At 40.4% G+C, this 20642-nt stretch overlaps 1 protein-coding gene and 1 long non-coding RNA gene across 3 annotated transcripts in view; both read left to right on the forward strand.

Moving 5' to 3' along the window:
* Window positions 1–20642, forward strand: part of RASGEF1B (RasGEF domain family member 1B) — a 698380-nt gene that overhangs the window by 169828 nt on the left and 507910 nt on the right. The window lies entirely within an intron of this gene.
* On the forward strand, window positions 8422–18836 carry LOC139044842 (uncharacterized). The gene is made up of 3 exons (XR_011502164.1): window positions 8422–8443; window positions 13014–13102; window positions 16792–18836. It is a non-coding gene; the product is annotated as an uncharacterized lncRNA (long non-coding RNA).

Genomic DNA, 20642 nt, shown 5'->3' on the forward strand with positions numbered 1-20642 from the left:
GTTTATGGACAGCTAATATTCAACAAGGGAGCCAAGAGCACATGATGGAGAAAGGAGAATCTCTTCAATAAATGGTGTTGGGAAAACTGGACAGCCACATGCAAGAGAATGAAAGTAGACCATTCCCTTACACTATGCACAAAAATCAACTCAAAATGGATTAAGGACATGAATATAAGACCCAAAACCATGAAAATTCTAGAAGAAAACATAGGCAGTATGCTCTTTGACATCAGTCTGAGCAGCATATTTTCAAGTCCCATGTCTGACCAGGCAAGGGAAGCAAAAGAAACAGTGAACAAATGGGACTACATGAAACTAAAAATCTTCTGCGCAGCAACAGAAACCATCAACAAAACGAAAAGACAACCTAACAATTGGGAGAAGATATTTGCAAACCATAAATCAGATAAGGGGTTAATATTCAAAATATACAAAGAACTAATACAGCCCATCAACAAAAAAACCAATGATCCAATTAGAAAATGGGCAAAAGATCTGAACAGAGATTTCTCCAAAGAAGATATACGGATGGCCAACAGGCATATGAAAAGTGCTCAACATCATTAGCTATCAGGGAAATGCAAATCAAAACTAATACAATGAGGTATCACCTCACTCCGGTCAGAATGGCTATAATTAACAAGACAGGAAAGGACAAATGTTGGAGAGGGTGTGGAGAGAAGGGAACCCTTGTTCACTGCTGGTGGGAGTGCAAACTGGTGCAACCACTATGGAAAGCAGTATGGAGTATCCTTAGAAAATTAAGCATAGATCTACCATATGATGCAGCTGTCCCACTTCTGGGTATTTATCCAAAGAACTTGAAAATGCCAAGGCATAAAGATATTTGCATCTCCATGTTCATTGCAGCATTATACACAATAGCCAAGACATGGAAGCAACCTAGGTGCCTATCAAGGGATGAATGGATAAAGAAGATGTGGTATTTATACACGATGAACTACTACTCAGCCATAAGAAATGATGAAATCTGGCCATTTGTGACAACATGGATGGACCTTGAGGGTATTATGCTGAGTGAAATAAGTCAGAGGGAAAAAGTCAAATTCCATATGATCTCACTAATAAGTAGAATATAAAAACAATGACAAACAAAAACATAGCATTGGAGATTGGATTGGTGGTTACCATAGGGGAAGGGGGGAGGGCAAAAGGGGTGATTAGGCTCACCTGTGAGGGGATGGACTATAATTAGTTTTTGGGTGGTGAACATGATGTAATCTACACAGAATACAAAATATATTATGATGTACATCTGAAAATAAATAAATAAAAAAGTTTAAAAAAAACAACAAAAAAACAAAGGACAGGCACAGATGCCAGGGATCTTGATGGGCTCAAATACACAGCTCTTGACCCCACCCTGGTGGTGGCAGATGGAAGATGGAACCATATACTATCATTATGGGAAAGCACAAACCCACACCATCAAATAGTATGAAGAAATATATTAATACTACAGACCAGAATGAAAATGACAAGCACCCAGGAATCAATCCAGAAGGCACAGAAATTTATAATCTAAATGACAGAGAATTCAAAACAGCTATCATGAAAAGACTCAACAAGTTACAAGAAAGACAGATAGACCGCTCAATGAAACTAAGAACAAAATTAATGAACAGAAGGAATTCTTCACAAAAGAGATTGAAAGTATAAAGAAAAACCAGTCAGAAATGTTGGAGATGAAAAACACAACGGATGAGATAAAGAAAAATCTGGACTCCCTGAATAACAGAGCTGATATTATGGAGAGAAGAATTAGCAGTCTGGAGGACAGAAATAGAGAAATGCTTCAGATGAAGGAGGAGAGAGAATTAAGACTAAAAAGAAATGAAGAAATATGCGACTCACTTAGGAAATGCAATATAATTATCATAGGTATTCCAGAGGGAGAAGAGAGGAAGAATGGAGCAGAAAGCTTGTTCAAAGAAATAATAGCTGAGAACTTCCCAAACTTGGGGAAGGAGCTGGAAATACAAGTAAAAGAAGCTAATAGAACTCCTAATTATATCAATGTAAAAAGACCTTCTTCAAGGCATATAGTAGTAAAACTGGCAAAAGTAAATGACAAAGAAAAAATATTAGGAGCAGCAAGGCAGAAGAAAATAACCTACAAAGGAATCCCTATCAAGCTTTCAGTGGATTTCTCAGCAGAAACCTTACAGGCTAGGAGAGAGTAGAATAATATATTCAAAATTCTGAAAGACAAAAACTTTCAGTCACGAATACTCTATCTAGCAAAAATATCCTTCAGATATCATGGCGAAGTAAAAACTTTCCAAGATGAACAAAAGCAAAGGGAGTTCATCGCCACAAGACCCACCTCCCCGACAAGAAATGCTCAAGAAGGCCCTCATACCTGAAAAAAAAAAACAAAGAGAAAGGGTTTACAAAGCCTTATGCAAGGAGATAAATAGGCAGACAAAATCAGAAAATTGCAGCTCTCCATCAGAACAGGTTAGCAAACACTTAATTATATCATTAAAGAAAAAGGGAAGGAAAACATCAAAAATGAATGTAATCTTGTCATTTTAACCACAAACTCACAATACAAGATGGAATAAGTTGTGACAACAACAACTTAGAAGGGGAAGAGAAAAGGGATGGAATTGGCTTAGGCTAAGGAAGTAAGAGCATATCAGAAAATGGACTATCTCTTCTATGAGATTTTTTTATACAAACCTCATGGTAACCACAAAACAAATAATCGGAACACAGACACAAATGATAAATAAAGAGAAAACCATCATAGAGAACTACCAAATTGAACTGGTAGTCCGAATTAGATGGGATGAGAAACAAGGGAAATACAGAACAACCGTAAAACAAGTGATAGAATGGCAGCATTAAGTCCTCATACATCAATAATCACTCTAAGTGTAAATGGATTGAATTCTCCAATCAAAAGACACAGAGTGGCAGGATGCATTAAAAAACAAGACCCAACAATATGCTGTCTCTAGGAAACGCATTTCAGCTCTAAAGACAAACAGAGGCTCAGAATGAAGGGATGGAAGACAATACTCCAAGCTAATGGAAAACAAAAGAAAGCAGGTGTTGCCATACTTATATCAGACAAAGTAGACTTCAAGATAAAACAGACAATGAGAGACAAAGAGGGGCAGTATATAACAATAAAAGGGACATTCCACCAAGAAAACATAAAACATAAATATATATGCACCCAACACAGGAGCACCGAAGTACATAAAGCAACTATTAACAAACCTAAAAGGAGATATTAACAACAGCATGATAACAGTCGGGGACCTTAACACCCCACTTGATCAATGGATAGATCATCCGGACAGAAAGTCAACAAGGACATAGTGGATTTAAATGAAAGACTAGAGCAGATGGACTTAATAGATATATATAGAACACTCCATCCAAAAACGGCTGAATACACATTCTTCTCAAGTGCACGTGGAACATTCTCAAGGGATAGACCATATGTTGGGAAACAAGGCAATCCTCAATAAATTTAAGAAGACTGAAATCATATCAAGCACCTTTCCCAACCATAAGGCTATGAAACTTGAAATCAACTACAAGAAAAAAGATGGAAAAGTGACAAATATGTGGAGACTAAACAAAATGCTACTGAACAACCAGTAGATCACTGAAGATATTAAAGGAGAAGTCAAAAAAACATCTGGAGACAAATGAGAATGAAAATACACCATACCAACTCATATGGGATGCAGCAAAAGTGGTCCTCAGAGGGAAATTCATAGGAATACAGGCCCGCCTTAACGAACAAGAAAAATGTCAAATAAGCAATCTTAAACTACACCTAACAGAATTAGAAAAAGAAGAATAAACAAAGCCCAAAGTCAGCAGAAGGAGGTAAATGATAAAAATTAGAGCAGAAATAAGTGAAATTGAAACCAATAAAACAGTAGAAAGAATCGGTGAAACAAAGAGCTGGTTCTTTGAGAAGATAAACAAAATTGACAAACCCTTAGCCAGACTCACTAAGAAAAATGGAGAAGCCTCAAATAAATAAAATTTGAAATGAAAGAGGAGAAATTACAATGGATACCACAAAGGCAAAAAGGATTATAAGAGAATACTATGAAAAACTATATGCCAACAAATTGGACAATCTAGAAGAAATGGATAAATTCTTAGACTCATACAACCTCCCAAAACTGAATCAAGAAGAAATAGAGAATCTGAATAGAGCAATCACAGGTAAAGAGATTGAAACAGTAACCAAAAACCTCTGAAAAAATAAAAGTCCAGGTCCAGATGGCTTCTCTGGAGAATTCTACCAAACATTCAAAGAAGATTTAATACTTATCCTTCTCAAACTATTCCAGAAAGTTGAAGAATACAGAATATTTGCGAACACATTTTACAAGGCCAGCACCACCCTCATCCCCAAGAAAGACAAAGACAACACAAAGAAGGAAAGTTATAGGCCAATATTGCTGATGAACATAGATGCAAAAATCTTCAACAAAATGTTGGCACCCAAATACAGCAATACATCAAACAGATCATACATCATGATCAAATGGGATTTATACCAGGGACACAGGGATGGTTCAACATCTGCAAATCAATCAATGTGATACACCACATCAACAAAATGAGGAATAAAACCACATGATCATCTCAATAGATGCAGAGAAAGCATTTCACAAAATCCAACATTCATTTATGATAAAAACTCTCAATAAAATGCATATAGAAGGAAGTTACCTAAACATAATAAAGGCCATATATGACAAACTCACAGCCAACATCATACTCAACAGGGAAAAACTGAAAGCCATCCCTCTGAGAACAGGAACAAGACAAGGGTGCCCACTCTTGCCACTCTTATTCAACGTAGTGCTGGAGGTTTTTGCCAGAGCAATTAGGCAAGACAAAAAAATAAAAGGAATCCAAATAGGCAGTGAACAAGTGAAACTCTTGCTGTTTGCAGACAGGATTTTATCTATAGAAAACCCTAAAGAATCCATTGGAAGACTATTAGGAATAATCAACAGCTACAGCAAATTTGCAGGGTACAAAATCAACTTACAAAAATCAGTTGCATTTCTATACTCTGATAATGAACTAACAGAAGGAGAAGTCAAGAATATAATCTCATTTACAATCACAACAAAAAGAATACAAAGCTAGGAATAAATTTAACTAAGGAGGTGAAAGTCATATATAATGAAAACTACAAGACATTATTGAAAGAAACTGATGATGACATAAAGAAATGGAAAGATATGCCATGCACATGGATTGGAAGAATAAATATAGTTAAAATGTCCATACTACCTAAAGCAATCTACAGAGTCAGTGCAATCCTGATCAGAATCCCATGGCGTTTTTCTTGGAAATAGAGCAAATAAGCCTAAAATTCATATGGGACAACAAAAGATAAAGCAATAGCTAAAGCTATTAATAGATAAACCAAATAGCTAAAGCAATCCTGAGAAAAAAGAACAAACCTGGAGGCATCACAATCCCTGACTTCAAAATGTACTACAAAGCTATAGTAATCAAAGCTATAGTACTGGTACAAAAACAGACACACAGATCAATGGAACAGAATTTAAAGCCCAGAAATAAAACTACACATATACAGACAGCTAATCTTCAACAAAGGAGCTAAGAACATACAATGGAGAAATGAAAGTCTCTTCGATAAATGGTATTGTGAAAACTGGACGGCCACATGCAAAAGAATGGAAGTAGTCTATTATCTTTTGCCATATGCAAAAATTAACTCAAAATGGATCAAAGACTTGAAGGTAAGACCTGAAACCATAAAACTCCTAGAAGAAAATATAGGCAGTACGCTCTTTGACATCAGTTTAGAAGGATCTTTTTGAATACCATATCTACTCAGGCAAGGGAAACAAAATAAAAAATAAAGTGAGACTTCATTAGATTAAAGAGCTTCTGCAGGGCAAAGGAAATCAGGAACAAAATGGAAAGACAACCCACCAACTAGGAGAAAATGTTTGCAAATCATATATCTGACAAGGGCTTAATATCCAAAAAATAGAAAGAGCTCACACAACTCAGCAACAACAACAAAAAAAACAAGCTGAGCAAAAAATGGGCAGAAGATATGAACAGACATTTTTCTAAAGAAGATAGACAGATGGCCAATAGGCACGTGAAAAGATGTTCAACATCACTAATCATCAAGGAAATGCAAATCAGAAGTACAATTAGATATCACCTTATACCAGTTAGAATGCCTATAGTCACCAAGACAAAAAATAAATGTTGGAGAGGATGTGGAGAAAAGGGAACCCTCATACACTGCTGGTGGGAATGCAAACTGGTGCAGCCACTATGGAAAACAGTATGGAGATTTCTCAACAAATTAAAAATAGAAATACCACATGATCCAGCCATCCCACTACTGGGTCTTTATCCAAAAAACTTGAAATCAATAATTCAAAGAGACTTATGCACCCTGTGTTCATTGCAGCATTATTCACAATAGCCAAGATGTGGAAGCAACCCAAGTGCCCATTGACTGATGAGTGGATAAAGAAGATTTGGTATATATGTATAATGGAATACTACTCAGCCATAAAAAAGACAAAATCGTTCTATATGCAACAACATGGATGGACCTTGAGGGTATTATGTTAAGAGAAATAAGCCAGACAGAGAAAGACAAACACTATGATTTCACTCATGTGTGGAAGATTAACACATGGACCAAGAGAACAGTTTAGTGGTTAGCCGAGGAGGTGGAGGAGGAGGAGGATGGGTGGTAGGCATAAGAGGTGAAGGGGCACATTTGTATGGTGACTGACAAATAATAATGAGTGTGGAGCGACGTTTCAGGTTATGAGTTGTGTACGTGGTAAGAGGTTGGGCTAAGAGCTGGTTTCACTTCCTAACTCTGCCACTGGATAGCTGTATGAACTTTGCCAAATTATTTAACCTCCCTGAGCTTCCTAATCTGTGAAATGTGGAAGACGATTTCTACCTCCAAGTTTGCTTTGAGCAGGTAATGTGCGTAAAACGTTTACCATCGTGCTTGGCACATGTCACTATTAATTGGAACAAGAGAAAGACACCTATGGGTGGAAAAGTCCTCATGTAAGTTAATATCCCTGACTTCCTGTTTTAGGAAAATCAACATTTGTCAAGAATAATTGTCAACTCCGATAGGAAGTTGTGAACTCCTGTAATATAGGAAGTATTACAAAGCCCTATTGGGGTTTAGAATTTGTTAATGACACTGAGTGGCTCTGCACGTGAGGAATGAGTAGTGTTGCCCACACACCAATTAGCTTCACCCCTCATTAGTAATGTGTGCCTGCAGACATTATTTCTTTTGCTCCATCTAATTTCACTCGGACGCCATCCAAGAGAACACTTAAATAAAAACCCAGTTGTCATGTCTTGCTGTTAGCCGAGCAAGTGTAGAGTAAACACCATTAAGGTTAAATGTATTACAGGAACCTCAGTTGAATGAGCGACACGAAGGCCAAGAAATACTCCATCTTAGTGGAGAAATGGCCAATATTGAATGACAAAATGGGACCTTCCAAACTTATATCTGGGTTCAATTACGGACGTTCGGGATTCTTACCTGAGATCACAAGAGGAAAACTGGTTGGTTAGAGTTGTTCCTTCCCTTGGGGCCTGTTTATTACTGGTAATTATTCTCCCTATTCAAAATTACAGTTGAGGGGCCGGCTCCGTGGCCGAGTGGTTAAGTTTGCGTGCTCTGCTGTGGCGGCCCAGGGTTCAGATCCTGGGCGCAGACATGGCACCGCTCATTAGGCCACGATGAGGTGGCGTCCCACATCCCACAACTAGAAGGACCTGCAACTAAGATATACAGCTGTGTACAGGGGGGGTTTGGGGACATAAAGCAGAAAAAAAAAAAAGAAAGATTGGCAACAGTTGTTAGCCCAGGTGCCAATCTTTAAAAAAAAAAAAATTACAATTGAGCATATTTTATATCCTTTTCTTCCTCTTATTCCTTTTTCATTCTCATCAAGATTTATTTACTGACCACCTATTATGGCCAAAACACTAAACTAAATTTTGAAAGAGCCAAAAGTGTAACAAGAATTGCTGCCCTCCACATCTGCTCAAGCACTTCAGTTACATATGGTGGGACCAGCCACGGTAGAAGGTAGATTTTGATGATGAAGGCCAGATGGGTTTCTATATAAAATATTCTGTATTCACATTTTAGTAAAAGTAGAGACTGAGTAGGGACTTTCATTCCTTCCAACTCTAATAGGTGAAAACACTTGATTTATCTTCAATTTTCCCAGATCACAGCTGGCGCTGCTGCCTTGGTCTACCTTTCCTACAGGCAGTAAAATTCCAAGTGTCATCTGGAATTTGAGAGCCACGCTCCATTAACACTAATGAGTGACTTATGGTGAAATCTTTGTGGATCAGGCTGAACATCTCCCTGTAGGTATGAGTTCACATTTCATGTCGGTGGGCATCCCACCAGCCTGCACTAAAATTGCTTGCATCATTTAACCTATAAGGGTGTCCAACAAACCTATGATTTATGGTTTGGAAAGTATTCAGCTCAGTCCAGGCTGTTATTGAAAATTTCCTGGTTTCTAGGTTACAGTTTCACGTTCAGGTCAAATATAATTATAAATTTCCAGGCCTTCATTGTTTCCTGTAGGACTCAGGTCAAGATACTTTATAGGTGGAATAATATGACTTTAAAATGACTGTTCTAACAATAATGGAATCATACAAATTTACTTCTGAAAGCTAGAGGTTTAAGTTAAACATCCATGACAATTGAGTCGCCAGACTGTATGTTTTGTCATTGTAATGATTTGAAAAATAACCTTTAGATTCACAGGCATGTGGGTGAACAATTTAAAATACTTTCATGAAAAACCCAAGAGACCAAAAAAAAATCATATTTCTATTTCCTACATAACTCTGACTAGTGTTTATATTAATCGTATCTACCTTGATTGCAAATTTAATGTCAGGAAACGTTGAGGTGTGTAATTCAGGGTTAATAAGAAGGTGTTCTTTTGTGATTTAGTCATGAGCCACAGCTTGAGGCCTCACCCTCCCACCACTAATGAGTCCCCTCCAGATTTTCCTCTAAAGCTACAAGATTCTGAACCTTTGAACTGCTCCGGGGAAAGTCTCTGTGCCTGTGTGTTTGTCCTTTTGTTTGGGGAACTGGTCCTCGCCGGTATTTCCTAACTAATCGAGTCCCTGTTGCAGTCTGGCTGTTAGATTGGGAGCCATTAATAATTGGCAATTTGTAGCTGTCATAATGATGCTGGGGACTTTCCAGATGGCTTTTCTCTTTCTCTGGAGAAGGACTAAGACTTATACTTATTCTCTTTGAAGGGATTTTAATCAAGCAGACGTCGCTCATGGCCCTTGACCCACAGTAGGGACAGGACGGGGTTGGCTCATCTCTGGTCTAGGGACAGCCCTGTGTCTTGTTTTCCAGAGGACAGGCTCACATGCTTATCTAAGCTTAGGCTTTCTGACAAAGGGACAAGGCCTCAGGCGGGTAGGAGTTGGCTGTATCGGGATGGAGGTGGTGGACATATTAGGGTGTTGTGAGTGTAAATTTGAAAAGAAATGTTAAAAAGAGAAAGAAATGCCCATTTTAATTTTTCAAATAACTAAACCAGTTGTGAAGGGAACAGAAAGTAAGAAGATGAGAGTTTAATGTTCCCTTTGGTCCTGGTTCTGTACTCCTTGCAGGCGAGGCACTTCACACAAGTTTAAATTAGGAAGAAAATGGTAATTTCTGCTGCTAAGTTTTATAGCAAATAATTTTCTCACCTCCAACTTTCTTCCCCTTCTTGTTCCACCATATCTCCCACCCAACCCTAAGAAAAAGAGGAAAAAAATTGGAATTTTCTGTAAAATTTTGTGGTTAGTGTTACCTGAGCAGCATTATGCTTCAGAGGGGAGATAGTGGCAGTTGGAAAATATCTTTCCTGTGGAACTGATGAATGTTCCAACGTGAAGCTTCTTTCTGCCTCACGGTCCTGGTGTTTGGGCTGCCCGTTGACTAAACTCTTGTTTTCAGTGGCTTCGTTGAATCTCTGCTTAAACATGACGTCCTCACATACGTTCCCTGACCTGCTCCATCTGAACTAGATTCTCCCCTCCCTGCCCTGTGATATCCTGAGTCTCCTTACCCTACTTTCTTCTTCTTAGCCCTCATCACTCCCTGGGTAACTGCTTATTGTCTGCCTCTCCCACCAGAGTAAGCTCCGTGAGAGCAGGGACTGTGTCCTCACTGCCATGCCCTCAGGGTCTAGTACCTGGTAGAGAGTCAAAAAATATTTATTGGAATAAGGTATTCATTTCTCACCTTAGACTCTGCTTGTTGAACCTGAGCCTCTATAAACATCCAGCACTACTGTGCTTATTGCATTATCATAGATGCTACATTCCGAGATGTGCAGTTTTTCACATTTCTGAAATCAGTACATTTAGAAATATACATTTAATGTGGTAGGGGTTACCACTTGTCAGAGCTTCTACTAAATTGATGTACCTCTTACAGTTAAATGTACCTTAGAATCAAGGACATTGTGGCGGACAGAATGGCCCCCCCAAAGATGTCCATGTCCTAATCCCTGAAACCTGTGAATGTGTTACCTTGAATGGCAAGAGGGACTTCGCAGATGTGATTCAGTTAGGGATTTTAAGACAAAGAGGTCATCCTGGATCATTCATATTGGCCCAAGGTAATCACAAGGGTCTTTATAAGAGGAAGGTAGGAAGGTCAGAGTCAGAGAAGATTTGCTGACAGAAGCAGAAGCTGGAATAATGCGGGGCTACAAGCCAAGGAATGCAGGCCTCTAGAAGCTGGAAAAGGTCAGGAAATGGATTTTCCCCTGGATCCTCCTGAAGGAACATAGTCCTGCCAACCATTTTAGACTTCTATAAGACTTACAGAACTATAGATAATAAGTTTGTATTGTTTTAAGCACTAAATTTGTGGTGATTTGTTACAACAGCCACAGGAAACTAATACAAACACGCTATTACAGGCAATAACATATATTACATTCTGGAAATTCTTAATGTCCAGTTTCATAATCTTCTTGAGCATTGCTAAGGTATGTCACTGACTCTGTCTTTCTGGTAACAAAATGTCATTGCTATTTCAGGATCTAGACAGGGTATAGTTGTGGAATCTTTTGAAGTCATTTTGCAGATGCTCTCAGTGCCCCTTGACCTATGCCAGAGGTCATCTGCAGATAGTTCCTATATTAGAGTGACCAGTCATCTCAGTTTGCCCAGGACTTAGGGGGTTCCCAGGATGCAGGACTTTTAGTGCTAAAACCAGGGAATTCCTGGGCAAGCCAGGATGGGTTGTTCATTCCACCCATACATGGGGCATCTACCTGCATATGATGAGGACATTCTCGGGCCATAGGCTCCTCCTCATTTTACGTACATGGGTGGAGTTAACACTGCAAAGCATCTCTCAAACAATGCAGGGTGAGAGTTGGTGGATGTGTGCCCAGCTTCCCTGCCTCAATGGCAAAGTTCTGAGGCATGTTTCATGCAATCTCCCAGGGGGTCCCCTCCAGCCTTGAGCCCTAATTGCCCACAGCGCTCAGTAGTGACCCTCTTATTGGCTTGCCTTGCTACCTTGTCTTCAACCCTCACCAAGCTTCCTGCATTACTTCCCAGATAAACATTTTGCACCCAATCCTTGCCTCAGGGTCTGCTTTTGGATGAGCCCAAACTGGGACATCACCGTAGGATCAAGAGTCTTAAGTCCAAAATCCTTCACGTGGCCCCAAACGTCTGGACCCTGTCTTCCCCTCTAGCTTCATCCCTGAAACCCTCTCTCTTGCTCATCAACATCCAGCCACACCAGCCGTTATTCAGAATCTGATCTATCCTAAATTCCTTCCTCGCTAGGTCATTTGCACTTGTTTCTCCTGCCTGAATGCTCCTAAGTTGTATTCATCCTTTAGGTCCCCAATCAAATGTCACTTCCGCATGAAGGTATCCTTGGCCCTCCAGACTATGCATGTTTTCCCTGACCCTCCCACGCTTTTCTTCATGGCACTTACTACAAATGAAATGACAATTATTTTATTGGAGGTTGATTTCCTGTTTATGCGTGGGTCTTGCAAAGGATTCAAACACACCAGTATTGTGTGATGTAGGTGTAAGACAAGCGTTATGGGAAAATCACGGGCAGAAGGGTCAGTGTGGTCACATGTCCCCGACCTCGGGCCAGCTGACTGAGATGCATGCTGGGTGAGGCACAGCTGGAGAAACCGTGGGAAGTGCTCCAAGAGAAGGACCCTGCTGTGTGCTACTTTACATACTTATAGGGAAACTGGGAGGAGACACAGGACATCTAGTCAACACGTGGTTGTGCAAGCTCCGTGGACAGCTAGATGGCCTTATTAGACCAGAGCGTAGCTAGAAGTCTCATCCCAATTTTTCAGTAGAAAGCCCCGTTAAAAAAAGTTCAGTCCACACTTCCAACATATGTATATTTATTTATAAGTTTATACATCTATCACTATCAAGCTAAATGTCAAATAGTAGAGAAGCTGAATTTCTTTTTTGAGATAATCATAAACGAGAATAAAAATAGAATAAACAAAAATAGAAATAAAATTTAAAAAAGAAGTTGTAAAACTTCTTTGCACATCCTAATAGATCATTTTGTGTGTGCCCTGAGGTGCACATACCAGGTGGGGTGAGTATTGCTCTAGAGCAGTGCTCTCCCAAGCAGATCCCCTGAGGAGCTGATTAATTAACATGCAGACCCTGATTCAGTAGGTCTGGATGCGGCCTGGGATTCTGCATTTCTAACCATTGCCCAGGTGGTGCCAATGGTGATGGTTTGTGAAGCACATTTTGAGTAGCTAGGCTCTAAAGCATCTTGCTGTCCAAATATTCATAAGCCACTGAGATTTAGATGCTCAGGTTTAACAGACTGATACAGCATCTTCTCTTATTTTGGAATGATTTTCTTCTGTCTCATGCTTTGCTGTTTCCAGGCAGAATCAGTGGAATGTGTGTGACCTTCACCATCTTGTTGAATGATTGCCCATCGGAAAATACAAAAAGTGAAGGACAACTGAGCAAGGTAAAAGTTTGTTGACTCCTCATTTCTCCTGGCCTTTAAAATCTAATTATCTGTTCTTATTCCTCTGATGAGATGGCAAAAACACATTGAACCCCATGAACAGGCTCTGTGCTGGGTGCTTTTCATGTGCCATTTCATTTTATATCTGATTCTAATGGCAGAAACCGGTCTGAATACAAAGAGACTCGCAGTGTGTGCATGTGGGCATGTGTGTATGCGGATGCATGCATGTGTGTGTGTGTGTGTGAGACAGAGAGAAAGGGAGACTCAGCTTTGTCTCCTGACCTTCTGTCTGACCTGCTGTGCGGGTTGGGACAAACCATTCCAGCTCCCTGTGCTCAGGGATGCGGTGAGGATTTCCCAGTTAGTGACAGAATCTGAGTGATTTGTAGACATTTGTGTGCTGATTGTCTTGCCCTCTAGGCATGAGCCGTGTTGCATCAGGAGGGCAAGAGGGTTCCAAATAGATTTAATATTCCTTGTATGAGCTTCAACCATCTGCCCGCCAGCTCTCAGTGTGAGCATAATATATGTTTTCAGAATCAAACACAAAGAGCCTGGCTTTTTTTTCTCTTTCTTTTTCCATTTTTCAAAGCCTTTTAGTTTGGATCATTTGTGTTTTTCTTGTATTTTGGGGTAGGTTACTAGGGTCATCCTCTCTACAATTATATTTGCTTTCATTTTGTTTCCTGGTGCCTCTGGCATATTTAAATAAATGGTTTCCCCCTCCTGATCTCCATGTCCCCTGTACAGAACTGCATCCTTGAAATTAATAAATATCCACGAAATCTTGTGATGCACAAGATGGCTGGGATTAAACTGCAGGCATTCCCAGTGGGTGCAGATTATACCCTGGACATTGGACAATTCTTCCCTTGCTAAATTTGAACACTGTTTTCCTGAGTGGTGACACTTCAACTTTTTTTCCTCCTTCAAGGGAAATCTTGTGGCTGTTGAGGGGCCTGTCCTAGCAGCTAAAGCTCATGGTAGGACTAGAGTTGTTTGGGTGTTCGGTGTCTGACCTAGAAACCTTGTGTCATTTAAGGTAATTAACATATGGGGATCTTAAGCTCTGAAAGAGATGAAAATAAGTTAAGCCAATCAAATGGAGTTCTTATAAAATCTCACTTAAGTTAAAGAAATTTGGCAGATTTGGAAAGCTCTTTGATTTACATGAAAGTTGGGTGGGGATACCATTGATACTCTCCTAGCATTACTCAGTAAGCATTAGGAGGGGCAACTAATGGAAAATGAACTTGGAATATTTTCTTGTGCAGGCTTGAGGGCATAGAGGTAAAAATTCTTCAGTTCTGCTCCTTTTTATTTAGTCAGCAAACTTTGTGTTGTTCTGCATTAGACAGTGTATATTTAAGAACTGCTTCTTCTTTCAACTCATTTCAGATTCAGTTCTCCTGACGGGGGAGGCTGAAAGAGCCCCATCCCTTGCTGCTCTTCTAGTCAATGATGAGGGGATGTCAGATTAGGATGTGGGCTCTGGGGGACCACTTGGGTGCCTGGCTAGGCTCCATCTCTTTCTGCCTATGTGACCTTGGGAGCATCATAAACATCTGCATGCTGTTTTCCTCAGTTGTAGAGGAGGGCCTATGACAGTGTTACCCGAAGGGTATTTGATGAAACAAAGGTATATTTGATGAAACAATCAAATATAATAATGCATAATAATGTATGTAAAGTTCATAGCACAGTGCCTCCCGCATAGTACCGTGTTAGCTATTGTTACTATCATTACTAGAGAAATGAAGGATGGAGAAAAATGGGAGCGTGGATTCCATATCATGACTTGTACTGTTTTGGCTGTGGAAGATGTTGTCTGAAACATACCTCTGCATGTGGAGAATTAAGAGGTCAGGGCTGACAGGGGAAGGACCAAAGAAAATAGAAATAGTGTTTTTAGTAAGAGCTTTGGTTTAAATACGTGGCTGCTAGAACTCACGGAGGTGTGTGGTTGGATGGAAACCATCCCTTCCTTTCAGGCTGATGCACGATTAGCCTTGCCCTCTCCTCCCCCACAACCCCCGCGTGTTTAGATTTGGTCTGACCTTGGGTCCTTTTTGAACTGTATTGGTTGTGAGACTGATGGAGCCTCAGGGGTGGCATTGTCCAGAACTCTAATCTCACCGAGTATCTAGTGCAGAGCAGATCTGGGCCTCTGTGGGTAGTTAGAACTGAACCTGCCTTTAGGGGGAGGGTGTGCTTCTGGCCAGAGCCAAGAGCCTATCCATTCACTTGTCCCAGCTGTCTTTCATGTGGACTTTCATAGACGTAGGCCACACCAATTAAGATGGGGGGCCAGTCAAAGGAGGTGCACAAAGCAATGAAATGCAAACAAAAATGGTATTTGCCTCAAGACCCTTATGGAAGATCTTCTGGATCTTTGGCTTTCGGGCTCCCTGTTTCCCATGGAGGATCCAGGCTGGCTCACATGTTCAGCTCTTTCCTTGCTGCAGCTCTGCTGTTTAGTTCTGGCTGCTCTCTCTGCTCCATTGTTTGTGGCCTCTGTGGCCACCACTGCTCACTGGGTGGTGCCATGATCCTGGCCCTGATGTTCCTTTGCCTGGTGTTAGCTACGATCCTATTTGCTGTTGCCCATTGGTGCACTTGGCCCTAAGGGCTCCATATTGATGCTCCGTTTCTTTCCCAAGTGAACTTTGGCTCTCTGCCTTTGAGCCGTGATTCCTAAGTGTATGGTGTAGACTTGATGCCACTGTGGGTTTTATTCTTGTCATGTGGCATCAGTCCCCTCATTGTCATCATCGGTGTTGACCTAGGCACTACCACCAACACCCTGGTGAATCAGGCCTTTTCCCACCAGCATAATGACTCTTCTATTAAGACCCCAACTGGGGGAGATGTATCTTATTCTCTTAGTCTCTTGTTGCACCTATAATATTGTGACTTTTCTATTTATTGATCCGGTTCCCCAGGCTGCTCCTCTCCGGTGACTCATAATACAAGTTCCCTCCAGGACTGGCTGGAAGATGATTGATATCACATTGAATAACTTAATCCCTAAACAGCCTGTCTTCCTTTTGTGCTGACCATCAGTCAATTATATTGGTCAAACCTTGAATCTTTCCCATCTTACAATGTGTCTCCTTCCCATCCCGGACAGCCAGGGCTGGGAGGGTCTGGTGTATCTCTTTGGTCATCACCTTCAAGATATCCTGCAAAGATTCTTCCAGGGAGCCTCATTATAGCTTTTCAAATAAGTAAATCTTGGCCGCTCACTGTGCCTGGAAATCCCAAATTCCTGCACCAGGGGAATAAGCTCGGCTGTGGGAGTGGCACTTCAAGGACATGATGCTGGACTCTTCTCCCTCCCTCTATAACTCTTTCTCTCTCTCCCTTCTTCCTTCTTCCTTTTGTTTTGCACCTAGCTCATAGAATAGTGCTGTTTTTTCAGGCAAAACCTCAGCCCTGGCATGATTTAGAGAAGATATGGAGTTTCACACAATGGGCGCTGAGGCACTGACTCAATGGAAAGAGTGTGGGCTATCTGGATACTTGGAACCTGGCTCCTGCTCTACCAATATACTAGCTGTGCAAACTTGGGCAAGAACCTTAACCTCTCTGAGCCTCTGATTCTGTAAAGTGGGGTTGCGGGAGGAGGGTAGTGGTAGATTGAACTAAATTCTTAAAAACACTCTCTTTTTTTTTTTTTTTTTGAGGAAGATTAGCCCTGAGCTAACTACTGCCAGTCCTCTTCTTTTTTGCTGAGGAAGCCTGGCCCTGAGTTAACATCGTGCCCATCTTCCTCTATTTTATACGTGGGACACCTACCACAGCATGGTGTGCCAAGCGGCACCATGTCCACACCTGGGATCCGAACTGGCGAACCCCGGGCCGCCGAGATGTGGAACGTGCAAACTTAACCGCTGCGCAACTGGGCCAGCCCCAAAACACTCTCTTTTTGATGGAAATTGGCTTCTAGCAACTAGCGATGGAAAAGGCCTGGTACCTGTATATTAGGCTCTCCTGCAAATCTTCTTGGTAAGGCAGAATGGGAGCCCAGACAGAAGCTACATGCTCGCTTGTTCCAAGAAAGAAGTGAGGGAAATATTGTTTAAATCAATAGCATTACATGAACACAGAAGATGGAACTATTTTCCCCCAAATTGTTTTGATTGCTGCCAGTTGCTGCTATTTGGTATGAAATCCATTCAGATGGTAAAAAGCCAAAGGAACATACAGTGCATGAAAAGATGTTGTAATTGGCACCATTGTAACTCTATACGGTGTGTGATCTTAGCTGGGAGGAGGGAGGGTTGTCGGATAACTTGTAATCTAATTTTCTTTGTTGTAAAATAGAATGTTACCATTGTATTCCTGTGGAATAATAATTATAACATCTCAGACAAATAGAGAGCCTTTCTCGGGAGGTGCTTAAAGAGCTCAATAGACATTCATTCAGCCTGGTAAACATAGTAAAACCTGGCTTGCTTGCCTTTCTCTCAACTGAAAATTCCTTTTACCCAGCATCTCCCCTCTCTGTCCTACCGGGATAAATGATTTTTATGCTGGTGAACCTGACACCCCGAGAGACACTGAAGTGCCTTCTGAATCATCAAAGAATTATGAAACCTTCAGTAGAGTTTCAGTGTTAATTGCAATGTATGACAGCCTAATTTTTTGAAAAGTGGTAATTCATGTGTTGCAGAGACGATAATTAGTTGGAATAGTTGATTAGTCAGACTGCTCTATTTTCTGACCACATTGAAGTACAGTATTTACAGTACCTGCAACACCGGCTCTCCCAGAGAGCCACGGAGGAGGTGGGGAAGTGAAAGTAGCAGTCTTTATAGCTTGGCAGGAGTAAATTACTACTCATTCTGGGCAAATGATCATTTCCAGAGCTTTATTCTTCAACTTCTACATTAGCTTCTAAACGAAATGAGAAGAGAAAATAAGTGAGTTTTAAAAATAGATTATATTTGCTTCTTATGACTTGGCCATCCCCAGGGTCATGGCTCTTGTTGATAATGAGACTGTTAGCTCTTACGGTAAACGTGAGTGGCTTTAAAATCAAATTTCGGATGATATTCAGTAGGGCTTCTTCACAAACAGAGATTCCTTAAGGAGAGTATCAGTGCAGTAGATTTGTTTGTGTTAATTGGTCCATTCTAAGTGTTTTATTAAAGGGATAAGATCTTAATTCAGTTAAGATTAACTTGATAACTTTTTTTTTAATGTCCAAGTTCTTAATGATGGGGTCTTAAAAGAAAAAGCATTAGAATCAGTGTTGTGCTCAGGTTCACTGCCAAGAATAGACAGTTCAGTAATACGGAAAGAAGAAAATAAAAATAGTCCATTATTCTATCACTCAGAGGAACTACCATTGCCTTTTAGCATATTTCCTTTAATTTTCTTCCTGTGTATACATGTAAACATGTTACAGAGTTATTCCATGCTACATGTACTCTGTGCTGTCTCCCATCAACATCACGTAAAGGACATTTTCTAGGTCAATAAATATTTTTTTAAAACATACTTACTGCTGACTCTATTCATGAACCATAATACGTTAAACCAATCTCCTGTTTTTGGACTTTAGATGGTTTACAAAGTTGGGCTTTATAATGATGCAACAAGTGTCTTTGCTCATTTGTTTGTCCCTCCATCCATTTATTCAATCAATTTGTCATTGAGTCCTGTGGTCAGACTTAGGGCCAGGAGTTAAGGATATATCATTAATCATAACCCTCCTAATAGTTAGCATTTGTTACTTACTATGGACCAGGCGCTTTTTTTAGTATTAGCATATTAATTATATGAATATATATTAGTATAATAATTGTAATAAGTTGGTATTAACTAATTAAATTCTTATGAGGTAGGTATTATTATTATCCCTATTTTCCAGATAAGGAAACGGAGGCTTAGAGAATTGAAGTGACTTGCCCAAGATCATCCAGCTGGTGTGTGGCAGGGCCGGGATTCAGTCCCAGGCAGCCTGACTCCAGTCCTGCTCTTTTAACCTCGGCGGTTACTGTGTGTGTTGGTAAAAAAGACACTCACTTGCCTCTATGGGCATGAAACAATTTTAAATGTAATAGTCTTTGAGTGATTCTCTGGTTATTTTCTTAGGATAAATTCTAGAAATGGAAATACTGAATCAATGACTATGAACAACCCTCCTAGTGAATAATACTGTGGTCCAGGTCCTAGATGGAGGAGGACCAGAGATGATAAGGTGATTTATTTCTTTTCTTTTCTTTCTTTATTTTTTTTAAAGATTGGCACCTGAGCTAACAACTGTTGACAATCTTTTAATTAATTAATGTATTTTCCCCCCTGCTTTTTCTCCCCAACCCCCCCAGTACATAGTTGTACATTTCAGTTGTGGGTTCTTCTAGTTGTGGCATGTGGGATGCCACCTCAACATAGCCTGGTGAGTGGTGCCGTGTCCGCGGCCAGATCTGAATCAGCGAAACCCTGGGCTGCTGAAGTGGAGCACGTGAACTTAACCACTTGGCCACAGGGCCAGCCCCAGATGATTTATTTATTTGTTAGCTTTACTTTCTTATTTTTGGTCCTGAGTCTCTGTCCTTGCTCTACCAGCAAGGTAGACAGCAGGAAATAGGTGTGGTAGTGACTCAGGCCTAGGCAGACCCTGGAGAAGGTCTAGGCAAGGCTCTTGCTGTCAAGGCAGGGTCAGTGGGTGGCTGCCCTTCAGAAAGGTTTATTTCCTCTTGACACTACAAGATGCAAGATGGCAGAGGGGAGGAAGCGTAGAAGAGGAAGAGCTCATCAAAGGAATGAGTCTAGGTCCCACCTGAATGTATAGCCTCTTAAGACGAATATCATCACAAAAAAATACCTCTGCTCAGAAAAAATCCCCAGGTTCAGTTAAAGACTGACTTATTTCAGTTAGTATTTGGTACGGCCTCCCTTGCACCTAAACCATAAATTACTCTTATGACAAGTGACTATCTGTAAATATTCCTTCTGCTCCTCTTTATTGCCACACTCCTTCTCAAGTCCCACTCCCCCAAATGAACATTCTCTCTCCTTTGTCCAGCTTTCTGTGATGCAGTATCGTGTAATAGCAAAAGCAGACTTGAGCAGGCTCTCCTAGCTTTTATTCCTGGCTCTGCCACTAACCCACTGTGTGGTGTTGGACAATCTTTTTGGTTCTCAGTTTCTCACCTTTAAAATAACACAGAGTTATAATGACAATCAAATGAGGTGCATGAGCAGAAAAAAATAATAGCTAACCTTTATTGAGATCTTCTAAATATCACAAAATAAAGCACTGTTCTAAACGTGTAAAATGCATGCATTTACTTATTTCTCAAAATAATCACGTGGTAGGCTGGTTTCTAGATAGTTCTCATGGCCTTCACCCCTGGTGTTACTTCTGCGATTATGTTACATTATATGGTGAAAGAGTCTTTGAAGATGTAATTAAGGTGACTAATCAGTTAACCTTAAGATATGAAGATTACCCAGGTGGGTCTAGATATTATAATCATATAATCACATGAGCCCCTTAAAAGCAAAAAATTTTTCTCTGGCTGTT

The sequence above is a fragment of the Equus asinus genome, chromosome 3 (assembly GCF_041296235.1).
Source record: "Equus asinus isolate D_3611 breed Donkey chromosome 3, EquAss-T2T_v2, whole genome shotgun sequence".
Classification (NCBI taxonomy): domain Eukaryota; kingdom Metazoa; phylum Chordata; class Mammalia; order Perissodactyla; family Equidae; genus Equus; species Equus asinus.